This window comes from Xenopus laevis, chromosome 7S, assembly GCF_017654675.1.
Source record: "Xenopus laevis strain J_2021 chromosome 7S, Xenopus_laevis_v10.1, whole genome shotgun sequence".
Lineage (NCBI taxonomy): Eukaryota > Metazoa > Chordata > Amphibia > Anura > Pipidae > Xenopus > Xenopus laevis.
In genome coordinates, this window is record NC_054384.1 from 28,772,505 (window position 1) to 28,789,009 (window position 16,505).

The 16,505-nt window shown below is 39.9% G+C and overlaps 1 long non-coding RNA gene across 1 annotated transcript; it reads right to left on the reverse strand.

Moving 5' to 3' along the window:
• Nucleotides 1-3,314: 3,314 nt before the first annotated feature.
• Nucleotides 3,315-6,404, reverse strand: LOC121396264. Its single transcript, XR_005962924.1, has 2 exons — nucleotides 6,094-6,404; nucleotides 3,315-3,475 (listed from the first exon to the last, which is right to left on the reverse strand). It is a non-coding gene; the product is annotated as an uncharacterized LOC121396264 (long non-coding RNA).
• Between the last annotated feature and the right edge of the window lie 10,101 nt (nucleotides 6,405-16,505).

The window sequence follows — 16,505 nt, forward strand, 5'->3', positions numbered from 1 at the left end:
AAGGCTACAAACTGCAGTGCTAATGTGATAGTAGCAGCTCCTTCCTTGCTTCCGTTTCTCCCGAGCTGAAAACCATTACACATATCCAGTGGCTTCAATGTTATTGATCACTTAATCCAGATGTGAGAATCAGCTGGATTGGGCTGCAGTGTGTCAGTAGTCATAAGCAGCAGTGCAGAATACAGACAAACATTACAAAGCTCGCTGTTGCTGCACGACTGGGCTGCTATGCTGTGTTGATTTAATTACAAGATTAGGGATGGTAATAGGTATTAGAATGTTTGTGCAACCAAACTAAACTTGCACGTGCAAACTTTAACTCCCAGCATCATCTAACAACCACAACCTGACCACACATGCTGAAAGCAGCCAGAGAGCTGCAAGCTGCGCTACAAAAACGCACCCAAGCAACACAAACAAGGATTTATTACCTGCAGCCCTCACTGAGCCAAGCCAGAGCCCCCGGGGTCGCACAGCCACAACTACAGACGTCACCACCAGCAGCCTCTGCCACTCTCCGCGCACACTATTAAAACAGCAAGGCCACGCCCACTCTCCAATCTCCACTATGCACTTGCAGTGAGGCAGGGATGATCCGATCATCATGTGGCAGAATATCTCCACTCCTCGGCAGGGCTAACCGGCTGGGCTGAAACTGAGACGCAAGATGGAGAGTGACAGACGCGCACACTCCCCTCCCACCGGAAGAAGTAAGAGAATCAATCTGCAGTGTGACGTGAGACGCAAAGTAGCGTGTCAACTCCTACTCCCCTCCTGCGTATGACTCGCGTATAAGCCGAGGTAGAGTTTTTCAGCAAATTTTGGGTGCTGAAAAACTCGGCTTATACACGAGTATATACGGTAATTATGCCTCTTTATAGGTCCCTGGTAAGGCCTCATCTGGAGTATGCAGTGCAGTTTTGGACAGTACATTAGAGGACATTATAGACAAATAGCAGGGGACCTTTTTACCCATAAAGTGGATCACCGTACCAGAGGCCACCCCTTCAGACTAGAAGAAAAGAACTTTCATTTGAAGCAACGTAGGGGGTTCTTCACAGTCAGGACAGTGAAGTTGTGGAATGCACTGCCGGGTGATGTTGTGATGTCTATTCAGTTAATGCTTTTAAAAATGGCTTGGATGATTTATTGGACAGATATAATATCCAAGGCTATTGTGATACTAAGCTCTATAGTTAGTATAGATATGGGTATATATAATTTATGTGAAAGTATGGAGGGGTGTGTGTATGGATGCTGGGTTTTCATTTGGAGGGCTTGAACTTGATGGACTTTGTCTTTTTTCAACCCAATTTAACTATGTAACTAACTAGGTAACTATGTAATAGCTTCAAATGTGCATGCACAGGCAAGCTCCATGTTACAAACTGATCTAAAGAAAACACAAAGATACAGAAAGAGCCTGAACTCCATTTGGTGGGAGACAAGTGTTATGGCTCAGACTGCTTATTGTGCACATATTTTTGACATCAAACGCATGTGCAAAAATGAGTGAGCTGGGAATTTAATGCTCATAGTCCCAACATGGTGGCTTACATCCAGTGCTCCCTCCTGATGAGGGTGGCAAAATGCTCACTGCAATTTTTGGAAAAAATTGTAGTTTCCCCTTGCTGAAATGAAGGCTTTATAGCCCACACTTCTGGTGAGAGAAACAATTTTCCTTTGCTAGGTGCCCTTTAACCTAATGGTTCTGCCCTATCTGTAATGGTTGCCTGGTGCATATGTTTTCTTTTTAGGTGCAACAGCATATTCTAGATGTCAGCTGGGATACGCATTACAGTAACTTGTTTATTTGGTGGGAGGTCTGACCTTTTGTATTAATGTGCAAAACCTGTTGCTGAATCACGGCCACTTCGTGGCCTTCTGAAAACAGAGCAACCAAAAGCATCGCCTCCTCCCCACATGCTGCTGTCTGAGCAGAGATAAAAGTTTGTGAACACAAGTTATTCCAGCTTCAAGGGAAATAAGTTCGAACCTCAGATAAAACTGATCCTAATGTCTGTGTTGCAAGTGACAGATCCAACATGCCTGTTGTCTCATTTTATCCACATTTTAAGGTCTTTCCGTCGTTCCTGTTGGCCCAGAAATACGGAAAGGCTCTTGATTCCTGTATGTTCCTCCTGGGAATGGACCTCTACCTGGATGTTATGATGCCAAGATTTGTCTTGACATCTGTGAAAATAACTACTGATTCTAAAAGCTGACACGTACCCGCCGTCTTTAAGAAAGAAATGTAATGATGTCAAAACATTCTGATACATGTGTGTTAGTTTAAAATGTGATGGTGAAGCTGTAAAGTAGTTGCTGAGAAATGCAAGAAGCATGGACTAAGAGTGCATCCTGGGAAAAATTAAATAAAAAGCTCTGGGATAATATATTTGGCTTCAAAGCCATTGAAGGGGGATAAAGTGCGGCTCTGTGTTGGACCAAAATCAATCAGTGTTAGCAGTACATTAAAGGGCTTTCATATGATGGGCCACTTGACAAACTGGTTCCCACTTGTTTTAGCTATAATGGAACTAAAAGATAATGGTTCTGCCCTATCTCTGGTGCTCTGTTTATTTCCCACCCCACCCACCCCCAGTCCTGGAGCTGAAACCGAGTGTACAAAAATGTTGGCTTGGTGACATTAGATCTGGACCTTGATATGTAGAAAGTAAAATCTAAATAAATAAAGATCTGTCTTGCCTATTCTGAATGGGATGGGAGTGCTGTTTTCTGCTTTTTTCATTTTTTTTTCATTATTTAAGCTTTAAAGGGGTGGGTTACCTTTAAGTTAACCTTTCCTATGTTATAGAATAGCTAAATCACAAACTTTTCCACTGGTCTTCATTATTTTTGTAAATTATTTTTCTTCTTCTTTCCAGCTTTCAAATGGGCGTCACTGACCCCATCTAAAAACAAATGCTCTGTAAGGCTCCAATTTATTGTTATTGCTACTTTTTATTACTCATCTTTCTTTTCAGGACCCTTTCCTATTCATATTCCAGTCTCTTATTCAAATCAATGAATGGTTACTAGGGAAATTTGGACCTTAGCAACCAGATTGAAAATGCAAACTGGAGAGCTGCTGAATTAAATTAAAAGGTCAGAAGATGATTCTCTACAATCATTTAAAAGTTACCTCAAGGCAAATAACCCCTTTCAGAAAAAAAAGAATTAACATTTCATTCTCACAAAGCTCAGAAAGTTGCTAATCTTGCTTGTATTTCATATTTGACCCTAAATGTTATGAAAACTATGAAAATAAAAACAGTAGGCAACTAAATAAAGTCAACATTTGAGATACAATGTTGAAAATGCCAGGTTTTATTAATGCCCCTTTAAAGCCTTAGCCACAACATCAGAGTTTGGTGATTCTCCATCATCTTATAGGTGTATAGGTGTCCTAGCCATTCTTCTGTCCATTTGCATATTTTTATATTTTTGCATATTTGCCCATACAGAATATATGCTGTAAGAAATATGTAAATTCACTTTGTTTTTCTATAAACATTCAGGAAAATTTGCAAAGACAAAACAATCAAAATATGCAGTCATTTCTGAAGTTAGAATTTGATGCAGATTAGAGGAAATAAGCACATCTTGTGAATTTCCCACATCAGCCAAACTTCTGTAGCAAATCACAGTCTTTGGATTTTTTTTTTCTCTCCACCATAAATCATTCACTTTGCATTAATTGAGTTTTCAGGTTCAACATTATTGGCAATGTGCTAAATAGAACTCGTGGATCCTCATTATTTACATTACTCAGGCCTATCTAGCCTATTGCCCTTCAGCTGTTGTTGACCTGCTGTTGGCAGCAGGTAACGCTTTTTGTTATGTTGTCCTGCTTTTCTGCAGCTACTGTGGCTATTTTAGCTACTTTTACTATAGGCACTGCTGCACTAGTTAGAGTCCTGCACAGGTCCAATCGGACAAAGACCAATGCCTGACTGCGACCCACAGACCTGCAAGTAGGGTTGCCACCTGCCCGGTATTTTACCGGACTGGCTGGTAAAAATAATGGCTGATCCCAATGTTATTAATAGGGAAAAAAGCTAAATATATATGAAGGCCAGTATATTTTCCCAGAAAAGGTGACAACCCTACCTGCAAGTCGTCCCGCCACCCACTCTGCCTCGCCACCCGGACTCACTAACCGACCCAACCGGCAAACAGCTTCCTTACCCACCGATCCGGAAGTGACGCCACTTTTACCTGGAAGTGGAATCACATGGGACCCTATTCTGCTAGATAAGGAAAGAAATCTTACCACAAACTCAGGAAAAGGTGGGAGGGCCAGTCCTGCAACATAGCAGGGTACCAAACTTCCAGCACAATCAGGCACTCAGAAATTTATGCCCAAAACCCGACCACCTTGCAGGGAATTTTGCGCGTACCCGACCTGATGCAGGGCTCTAGCACTAGTATATCCAGGCATTGCTGCATTTTGTCCAGCAATAGGCACTGTTCCACTATTATGCCCTGCTACTACAGGTACAGGTATGTGACCTATTATCCAGAATGTAAAGTCAATCAAGTGGAGCGCTCACCTCCCTAATACACACTTTTTGTAGTGCCAGGTGCTGTACTGTGAGACCCACCCCTGTCACTGGGTCAAATCGATATCCAAAAGAAAGCCAGCAGCACACTGAGTCAGGTTGCAGTTGTGTTCAAAAAGAATTATTTTATTAAGCCCATATGCAAAAGGCAACGTTTCGAGCCTACTAGGCTTGAGAAAGGGCCTAGTAGGCTCGAAGCGTTGCCTTTTGCATATGGGCTTAATAAAAATAATTATTTTTGAACACAACTGCAACCTGACTCAGTGTGCTATTATCCAGAATGAGCCGGACCTGGGGTTTTCTGGATAAGGGTCTAAGGTAAATGGCTAGGGCCACACAGGGGCCAAAATCAACTAGTTGAAATACACTGGCTGAATTCAGCCCTACAAAAAAAACAACAAATGGCAATGGAAAAAAATGATTTGTGGTATTGTAGTTCAGATTCAAATCAAACCATGTTTTATCATCTGAAATTTTATTTGAGATGAAAAAACTTATATTCATATTCAGCTCCATTTTTTGTAGTAGATTTCCAGTTTTCACGAGATAAAGACATTTTTTCTCATCAAATTGAATCTGGCCCTTTATTTCAAAGTCACAAAATGCTGCTATAAAAATACTCCTAATTTATCCTTCAGTGGTAACACATTTTCTTATTACTTGAAAAAAATTGTAATAATAGGGAATAGTGCTAGATTAAAGGGGCTGTTCACCTTGCAACACTTTCTTCGGTTCAGTTTGTTTTAGATAGATCGCCAGAAATAAAGACTGTTTTCAAATACTTTCTATTATCTTTCTGTTATCTATTTGTGACTGATTGTCTATTATTGAATTTTAAAAGTTTTTCCACCTCCTTAGGGCAGAGACACAAGGTCAGATTTGGGAAAATTAGTCATCCGGCAACAAATCTCCTCTTCTTCGGGGTGACTAATCTCCCTGAACTGCCTTCCCACCGGCTAGAATGAAAATCGCTGGCAGGATGGCAATCGAAAAACGAAGCACTCCAAGTGCCATCAAGCCGGCAATTTTCATTCTAGCTGGCGGGAATGCAGGGGAAGGCAGTTCGTGGAGATTAATCGCCCTGAAGAAGAGGAGATTTGTGGCCGGGCTCCAAATTTCCCCGAATCTGACTGCGTGCCTCCCTTATGTGTTTCTAAAGCAGCTCTGGGTTTTTGGTCACCGACTCTGTAACTGTTCTAAAATGATACATTAGTTGATACATTTATTTGTAGCCCTGCTGAGCAGAATCCCTGAGTTTCATTAAAGGCAGCTGTTAGAATTGATACAATAGTTGTTCATATTCCACAGATACTGCTGAGAAATGTATCTACTAACTGCCAGACAGAAACTAGAGACTGGAACATTCAAATTTATACTCAAATTTTGGAAAATGGGTAAAAAATAAAACATGGAAAAAATTTCTTTATTTATGATGAACAAACGGAAAACAGTTGAACTGAAAAAAGTGTTTGGAAGGCAAACAACCCCTTGTTATTTTACAAACACTTTCAGAATTGAAAACACTTACAGACAGTTTTAGGGTCCCATGATTTTTAGGAGGCCCAGCAGCATGGGGAGGAAGGGGCACTGCGTTGGGATTTCTACCCCATAGGAAAGTATTCTTTTGTATAGCAATTTGCTATATTGCATCTTCCAGTCTGCAGAGGTCTCTCTAACCTCTAACAAAAATTACTCTGATGTATCCTTGCTCATATGCTTGGTAGATTTTTAAATCCGGGTGTTTGCTGGAAGATACTTAACAAAGTACAAATCATATTCATCATAAACAATATTTCATAATAATTTCATGCAAATATACATTTGTATACACGATATGGTTCTTAATGAAAAATACTTAACCTGGTATATTTTCCTCATCTAAAAGCAAAAAAAGTACACTGTCTAACTGTAAGAAATAGAAAATAAAAAACTTGGCACCTGAAACCAGCATTCAAGCAAGTCAAGTGAAAATGGTCCAAAAAATGTTTTTAGTGGAAGGTTGCAGTAGTCCAAACTGGATAGGATGAGGACATGAATTTTGGTTTTCAAAACAAACACACAAACCTTGGCCATATTATAGAAGCAAAAAAAAGGTGGCCATACAAGGGCTGATACAATTTTCCAGCTCAGCCCTCCAAACTGAGTCGGGAACATATTAACCAGGGAACTTAAGGGAAGCTACAGAGGAATGTTATTGCCAATAGATTAGCTGCAATAGTGCAAGATAGAATGCTATATTTATTCTGTAGAATGTATGACCTTACCTGAGTAAAAATCTCTAGAAGCTCTCTGGGAGTCTCTCCCTGCTCACTTATAGCTGCGCTCAGATTACAGTAGAGAAGGGGGGGGGGTGAAGAGGAGCAAACTGAACATGCTCACGCACGGGTAAAGGAAGTTTAAGCTGAAGGCAGGAAGTCTGAGTGTAGGACTACATGGACGTTTTCAGCGCTGCAGCAAAACGCCAGCGTCAAATCGCATGCAACGGAAATAAGTAAGTAATGGAAATGTTGGATGAAGTCGCAGCGTTGATCCGACGCTACACGACTGTCAGATGCAGACGCAGCGTGCAGCATCTGCATCCGACAGTCGTGTCGCATCGGATCAACAATGCGACACCATCCAACAATGCATTCATTTACCTTATTCCCGACGCAAACGATTTGACGCGGGCGTTTTGTTGCCGGATCGCGCCAAAAACGTCCATGTAGTGCTACCCTGATACAGAAGCCCATGTATACACAATAGAAGATGCTTCCAAGTATAAAGTCACTGTATTCTGATCTGGCTGAAAACTGGGCAGATGTCTTTTAGGCAGGTGCAAAATTCCTATTGAATTGGACCAAATCACCACATTGATGCAGCCCTTGGCTGACATGGCACCTTAGGCAAATCAGGCAGTGAGTGACCTCATCAAATGAGTAGATCTAATGTGTATGGCCAGATTCAAAAATACACCAATATTGCATGCAGTGTTAAAGGGGGTTAATCAATTTAACATGAACTGAAATAGGAATAGTGTGTGTGTCTTTGTGGAATTTATTATTTTTCTTGTGGGCCACCAAGGATAAAACTGACAAGCCCTGTTTAACCTTCATTTCTGTAGTTATCATATGATAGTTCTGCCAAGTGCAGGGCCACATGATTTTGCCTTCTCTGTGGAAAAAGTTAGACAACAGTAGCATAGAAGTTGATAAAGAGGTATTTATATCATCTGATATTTATTTAGTGAGGGAGAGCAGAGGTGAAGAATGGTGGGAGTTGACCTGTGTTCTATCAGTACAACAAATAGAGGAGTGTCTAAATAGGGAATGAGAGTTTATTCAGAGACATGGGGGACAATTATGTGGGGTCCTGATGGGTCTCTTAAAGGGGGCCTCCAGGCACTCACAGGGCCATACGTATAAAGTAAAAACCACTGTCTAATTATATTCAATTAAAAAGTGAACATCTCTAATGGCTCCATGCGTTTTGTGCACTTTAGGTACTTAGTCATGGGCTTAGCAACACTCTCAAAAGGGGCCTCCAGGCACTCCAAGGGTCACAAGTATAAAGTAGAAACCACTGTTTAGATTCAATTAAAAAGTGTCCATTCCCAATGCCCTACACATTTTGTGCCCTTTAAAGGGGACCCGTCACCCAAAAAAAATATTCAAAATCATATTTTATCACATTAGTCAAGCAAAATGAAATTTAATTACACTATATAAATTATGTGCATCTTGATTTCCTTCAGTCTGGGAATTCATAATTATAGCAAGCAGGCAGGAGCCATTTTGTGGACACTGTTATTAAGGCAAGCCTTGCATCATCTCAGAATCTTGTTTGTGCACCAGAATGGGGGACCCGATGTCCATCCCCATGCACTGGCTACACAATTAAACGTTGAAGAGAACGGGGGAATGTGAGGAGAGCAGCGAGGAGGGGCAGACAATATTTGATTGACAGCTGAGATTTTTAAATGAGCTTACTACAGCTGCAAGAATGCTTTAATAAAAAATAGAAATCAGATTTCATGTTTAATTTGAAAAGGACTTTTATTATACAGATTTTTGTGTCTGGGTGACAGGTCCACTTTAAACACTTGGGCTAGATGGGGGCATGGGAATCTGTTTTAGAAGATAAAGTGGACATAAATATATTTTTGAAAGATCCGGGCCCCCATTGTGAAGGGCGAAGCCTGCGGAAGTGCCGAAAAGCTGAACAGCCAAAGGACCCGAAGCCACGAAAACAGCCGAAGCCGAAGTCCCGAAGCGGCGAAAAGACACCAATTTTTTTTTAACTTGTAAGGGGGGCCCTGGCACCAATGTTATTTTAAAAAATATTCTTTGGGGCCCAATTTCTTTTAACTTGTAAGGGGGGGCCTGGCACCAATGTTTTTTTTTAAAAAAAAAATTTTGGGGGCCCCAATTTTTTTTAACTTGTAAGGGTGGCCCTGGCACCAATGTTGTTTTTAAAAATATTCTTTGGGGCCCCAGTTTTTTTTTTAACTTGTAAGGGGGGCCCTGGCGCCAATGTTTTTTTTTTAACTTATAAGGGGGCCCTGACCATTAATAGCTTTTTATAACTTTTGTGTGGGGGGGGGGGGTTACTTTTTTAGCGCTGATGTCTGTGTGGTCTTTTAACTGTGATGTGGAGTGGGCGGGATCTGGGGTGGGGCTTGGGTGCCAGTGTGGGCGGGACCCAGGGGGCCCCCGAAAATTATTTTAATCAGGCCAGAAATTGTTCTTGACAGTATACTTCACAATATGCACACACAAATATTTGTATGTGTATATGCATGTAGCTGGAAGTTCAGCAGTATGAGAAGACAGGCTTTATGTGATGCTGTTTACATGTTTTAGAATTAAATTTTTCTGAGCCAAGATGCCTTTAAGACTATGCTCAATGGTGTAACAATAATGGGTGGATTCTGGATTCTGAGAGAGGTCCTAGTAATGACCTGGGAGGAAAAATTAGCACAAAATTGTGTTTATTTCCCCTGTGAACAGGGTGGGTAGAGAAAAATTTTTTTGCAAATGGACAGAAGACTACAATACTCCTATTTACAACATACTAAACTTTCATTTATAGGATAACCTTGAGTGTAACAATATGCTGTTCATTTAGAATTTCTGGTGCTGGAAATGTAATGCAACATCATGAAATGATGTTCTAATGAAAAAAAACTGCAGACAGGGCTGTGTTTTCATTCAGTGCTGTTATCAGCTCATGTTCATTATAAAAGTGACGTAATCTGCATATGTGACAGTGATGTAATGCACTTAAGCATTATGTCACTTCTATAAAACCAATGCCCGCAACCTACCCACTACCCTCCTCCACCCCCTCCTTATCCGCCAGTGGATTTAGTGAAGAAATATCAGCGGTTAGGGATCAGGTTTTTTTTTGTGGAAAATGTTATTTACCATATAGGCTCCCCTTTGCCCTTGGTTGCAAGAAAAGCCATTAAAAGATTAATCTCAATCCTTCAAAAATTGCTAGGATACAACAGAATATAAAATGGAATCCTGGATTTGGTGCACCTCTAATACTCTTTAGTTTTACACTAATACTTATAGCCCTGTCTTAAAGGAGTAGAAAAGTCTAAATCACTGGGGGATGTCAAATTTTAGTCACCTCCCAGTGATTGTAATCAATTATCTCATAACCTGGGTCGGTGCTCCTGTTAGCAGAAAACTGCACTGGGCCAAGGTACCGTTCAGAGAGCACCATGGAGCAATACTCTTCCTGATACTTCCTTCTTCGCAACCAGCGTGCATGGGCAGGCCAAACTTTAAGCAAAAAGCCGGGCGTTTCACTATACCGCACTTGTTATATGCTGAAAGAAGCCGAAGAAGATGATCTAAACAACATTGCTGTGGCTTCGTAATAACAAAAATCCTAATTCCCCCTCTTTCTGTCTAGATTACATCAATTTACTCCTTACAGGCATTCCAATCTACTGTCTTTCACAACTTCAGTGCATATCCACTGTTCCATAGCAGCTGCTCCCCTAATTCCCTTTACTGCTTCCCAATTCCAGAGCCTTAATCATGAACTTGCATCCATAAAGCTCATCTAGGGATTCAGTGATTAACTTTCTCAGCCAACTGCAGATCGAACAAGGAAATCAATAATTTGATTGGTTATTGCCTTGGTGCAAATTTGCACAGTGTTGATAAATGACTGCTTTGCTTGTGATTTTCACCTTTGCCTTACGCATCACCTTATTATTGCTTTTACAACTTCTTTATTGTAAAGGGCTCTAGACATTTCTAATTTTCTATCAGTAAATGGTGGTGTCTTCAAAAATATGCCCATATTTCATAGTCCAAGTCCATAATTTTAGTTTTATAGGATACAGCCTTGTTATGTACATCATTAAATCAAATACTTTTGCCTTGCAAAAGACAGTTTTTGCCTTACTAGAAAGTTAGTAGGATCATTAATGCTTTGGTACCTAGTTTGGATGAATCCAGATATCTAGTTATGATACCAGGGACTGTTCAGTTTTGAAGTTTCTATTCACATTCACTTAGCGGTTAAAAGCTGTGTTTAAAATGATATAGAAATGAGATTTTTTCCTGATATATAAATGAGATTATTTTCAGATCTTCATGCTATTGTGGTTTCAAAGGGTTAAGAAGGTACATGTTATTCCAGCCCATCCAAACTGCATTAATGTAATGAATTTCAGGAATGTGCAGGAATGACAATTTATAACATGCATATTATTCTACATCTACTGTAGATCATTTGACAAACAAAATGCTAAATGATAATGACACTGTACACAATACCCAGATTAATGGTAGAAAACTGACAGATTGCATATAGAGGCCTTCTGTAAGAAAGAAGGCAATTGTTATTTATAATAGAACCATGCCTCTTTCATAATAAGCCTTTGAACAGAGATAACATATGCTGTTTCCAAATAGGATTCCGGTCCTCTTCAGCATTGTTCAGCCATGAAATATCGCAAATAAAACATTCAAGTAGGCTTTTTATACCATTATTAGTGTATAAAGCTAGGATTCTTGTTTTCTTTTTGTGTTCTTTATTATCATCCTCAATATGGCAGTTTTTTGATCATTGATAATCAATGTTTTTTCTAAGTCTTTAAAGAAAGTCTTTACATATAAAATGTACATAAAAGTCCTGTGTAATATCGAATAAAACATAGGGAATTTCTTCCTTTCTGAGAACATGGTATTGTGAGTTGTGTCACTGTAGCAAGAAGGACTGCTAATAGCAGACAGGTGACAAGAACACACATTAATAAGTTTATTGGTATGTAACACATGTTTGCTGTATATGTTTGGAAGACATCGGGAGCCTAAGACTGTAAATGAATTTGCACATTGACAGGTGGGCAGATGGCAAAAGCACTAATAAGTAGACTTAAATTCCCCTTTCTCCTGAAATGTTGACGGAATAGATAAGAATTTTGCAGTTATATCTCAGAAGTATCGTTTGTATGTTTTAACTCTAGAGCTCATTTATCAACTGCAGGCGGAAAACTCATGGCATCCACTCCATGCTTTCATAGGTCTACCTGCAGCTGGCTGCAAAAGCTTATCACTGATTGCTTGCTGTGGGTTACGGCCAAGGTGCAAATTTGCCCAGTCTTGATAAATGATCCAGAATTGGACTCATTTACTAAATTACTCCAGTGTAGTTTCTCATAGAAACCAATTAAATCTGCACTTTCAGATAATAGACTGATCTAATTTACCATTGGCTGACATTGGCTCTTATGCACGGGCGTTTGCTTATGCATTTTTCAAACTCACACCGAGCGCGAAGAACCACATATATTGTGTTTAAACACGTTCTCGTCCAAATGCAACCCTCTATTCTATTGATAGCTGAACATACATCGAGAGCAAGAAAATGCAGCATACTAAAACCTGTGTTTAATGTGCGTGAAACTCATAAAGAATGTGGAAAAAAATGCCTGTCTGTAAGAGCCCTAAACGGAATTAGTGAAATTTAGCACCTACTTGGGTAAATTCAGGGCCGGAAATATGGGTAGGCAGAAGAGGTACGTGCCTAGGGTGCAAATGTGGAGGGGCGCCAGGCACTGTACCTCTTCTGCTCCTTGCCCCTAGTCTTTCCCCACCTGTAGCAGCAATCGCTGTCTTCCTAGGCGCACACAGACACGCACTCTTTATAAAGGCACACAGACGCGCACTCTTATGCACGTGCGAACGATCGGCTTGTGCACTTGATCGCTGAGTGCGTGTGTGCCTGTGGGCACTTTAGAAGGGCGCGATGTCGGTCGGGTTGCCTCGGGCGCCCGGCCGACTTGGCCCTGTACTAGGTAAGTTAGCTACTGTCTCCATCACCTAAACGGGGTTACCATGTCATTCTCTTATACAGAATGCTTGGAGTCTGGGGTTTTCAGGATAAGTGATCTTTCCGTAATTTGGATCTCCATACCTTAAGTCTGCTAAAAATCATATAAACATTAAATAAACCCAGTAGGATTTTTCTGCTGCCAATATGGATTTGTGCTGCTTAGTTACCCTCAAGTACAAGGTACTGTTTTATTATTACAGAGAAAAAAGGAAGTCATTTTTAAGAGTGAGAATAATTTGGAAAATGTGAGAATAATTTGCTTAAAATGCATTCTGTGGGAGATGGTCTTCCTATAATTAGGAACTTTCTGGATAACAGGTTTCTACAAAAGGGATTCCATACCTGTATAACAGCTTATGCAGTCTTTATTTTTCATTGCTGTTATAAACTAGGTAGATTTATTGCATTCTAACACTGTAGTTTCTTTTTATTTATATAATGATATTAGAGCTGTAGAAAAGTATATTATAACACGAAAACCCATTTTGTTTAGTGCATAATCCTCTGTTTCGTGCAGAACACGTGATTTCTTGGTGTAATTAATTTTCAACTTTGCAGAATTGTTGACTTTTAGAGAGTTCAGAATGTGGCCAAGCAAGCCATCAATAGTAGGAAGTTTGGGTCCGGATAAGAAGGATGACCTCTTTCCTTTCTGTATCTTTATTTGCTTCAGTAAACAGACCATTCTTACTCTTTTTTTTTTTTTTTTATCATGGGGGCCAGGTCATCATCAATATTAAATTACTAAGATCTCTGCCCCTTGCCAGCAACAGAAATATGCAGTTGATGGAAAAGCGCTTCTGCTGCACCCAGCACCATCCTGTCATTTTAGTTTAGTGTAATTGGGAAGTGGGGTACGGCCTGAGGAAATGTGAAAACAACACACAAAAGGGGGCCTTCAAACCGAGCAGTGCTGGAAACAGACATTTTTAATCAGATTTCCTCTGACTAAAGGAATAGTGTCTCAAGCACTCCAGATTTAACTAGAAAGTATAATTCATATCAAAGAAATATCTGCCTGTCCGATTCTGGTTTCCTCACCCCTATTCAGATTGTAATTTCTCACTTTATTATTTCAGTAACGTAAGATAAAGGTTGGTGGCAGAGAGACAGTGATGGGTTACTTTTGGGTCACTGGCCTTTTTTGCATGTAACATGTGCTGATTTAAAAAAAAAAAAAGTCATGCTGTTTTCAGCTTTTTGGCATCTCTCATGTTCCTCTGTTTGGTTCCCAGGCATCTTGGAAAACACTGATATTTCCCCTACACTGAGAAATCCTTTGAGTCAAGGGCATTCTTCTAGAACTTTCTCCAACTATAGCATGGAACAGCTGTATTGACATGCGAGAGGATTATACTGGTATGTGCTTTGCAGCTATAACATTTACAACTGTCACCGGTTTCATGGATACACTCTTAGGGTGCAGAGGATTATTAGATCCACTCCCGCATTATGGAATATTATTAATTAAAATACTCTAGAATGTACTTTTTGATAAGCTAGCCCTTATAAATAAGCTCTGAGTGTTAATTATTTTGTATTTAAATGGATCATTATGGTTGCCTTAATTGCCTCTTATGATGACACACACACACCAGCATCATGTTATCTATGTCCTCTTATGGTAAACAGACTTCTTTGATTACACGGGATGACTTTATTACACTTTATTACACATTATCACACATTATTACACTGTAACAGGCTTGGACTCTCTAATATATGGTATAATATCATTTCCTCTGGCTATTCAGTGTAAGCTGCAATAAGGTAAAGTTCAACAATTTATGCAGTCAACTGTTGAACAGTTTTGGAACTCATGTATATTATTGCTGTATATGTAGTGCTAATGTGTGTTATGTTTTTCCCTTTTTTCACCTAAGGTTTAAGTGTTGAAACAACACAAATCATTAATCCTCAGAACTTTCCTGAGCAAACAGGTTGTGCGAGTAGTTAGCTGAAAGATCTCTTATTCATGATTAAGGAAAATTCTGGCTCCCGCTTGGTTTAACAATATTCTGTGGGTTGTTTATGGCTATGACTAGGGTTGCCACCTTTTCTTTAAAAACATACCGGCCTTCCTATATATTTATCTTTTTTCCCTATTAATATCATTGGTATCAAACATAATTTTTACCGGCCAGGCCAGTAAAATACCGGCCAGTTGTCAATCCTAGCTATGACATGCCTATAATTTACCCATTTGTCCCTTTGGCACTGTTGTTGTTTGATCCTGTCCCTCTCTCCCTTGCTCACTGAAGTTATTACCTCTCAAAATCCCCTAATCAATCGACAGGGTCAGACTGGGGCATCTGGGACCCTCAAAGGCACTCCATTCAAGCTTAAGGACCCTCCCCCTCCTTGTCTGCCTGGCCACTTTTCCCATTAACTGTGGTTGCAATTTTCCGGGTGGGTGATAGTGCCTGGGTCGTTCGGCCCGACGAAGGCCGGGGCCCACTGGAATTTTTTCCAGTATCCCTCTGGCCCAGTCCGACCCCGTCAATCTATTAAATCCTCCTTTTGGTGCATTAAAAGGGGTGGTTCTGTGGTTACTTGCACTTAGCATTAGTATTTCCCTCTTGCCACTTTTTACATGCTGACTTGCTCCACTGCACAGTTTCTATGAGCTATTGTCTGGCATACAGTATATATATATATATATATATATATATATATATATATATAGATATATAGATATATAGATATATATTATAAGCTGGTTCACTGTTTTGCATATTGAACCACACATTTTCATAGAACAGACTTGGACATATTATATGGGGCAGCAGTCCAGACCACCAGTCACACATTATTATAATTTATTTACATAGAGCTAATATATTCCACAGCAATTTAAATAGATTGTTCATTGTCCCCACAGTCCCTGGAGAGCTTGAATGGCAGTAGGGCAGCAGAACTCCTGAGGAGGTCCATTGACCAACCTAAAATTGCCCAGGTCCAGATTTTCACTGACTGATTCAACATTTTAGACCATGGGCCATTTGGTATGGTGAAATTATGTCATCCACGTATAGTCATTAATATTCTGTATCCCTTAGGCTAGTCAGTTGGATGCTGTGTAACTTGGCCCATGTGTTGCCTGCATTAGAGCTAATTTAGCTTAGTTACTCTTGTGCCAAAGTAAATACTTTATGCTAATGGATTAGGTGACACTGATGACTCTAATGACAACCACCTTTTACCTTTTTTTCCTTTCACCTAAAATGTGTAATTTGATTGTTGCTATGCCTAAAACGGCAACTCCAGTTTTCCTTGGTCAGCATATAGTTTTTTTCAAATTGAAAGCTTCTGCGACATTATAAAGATTCTACGTTGTATTACGTTTGCCAGATGGAACAGAATGAAATGGAGCTTTTCAAATAGTTCCCAGCCAGCAGCGAATCACACAGTTACTTCTCTGGGAAAGCATTTAGCTGTGGCAAGGCGGGCTGAGGACAAATGTATTATTATAACTAAAATTGTCACATGTCTAGCTAAATGTGCATAGAGCCCCATTAAATGGAGAATCCTGAAATAACAATCCCTGGCAATAGTTTTAAGACATTTTTTTGCCTAAAGGTTTTATTTATTCTTATACAA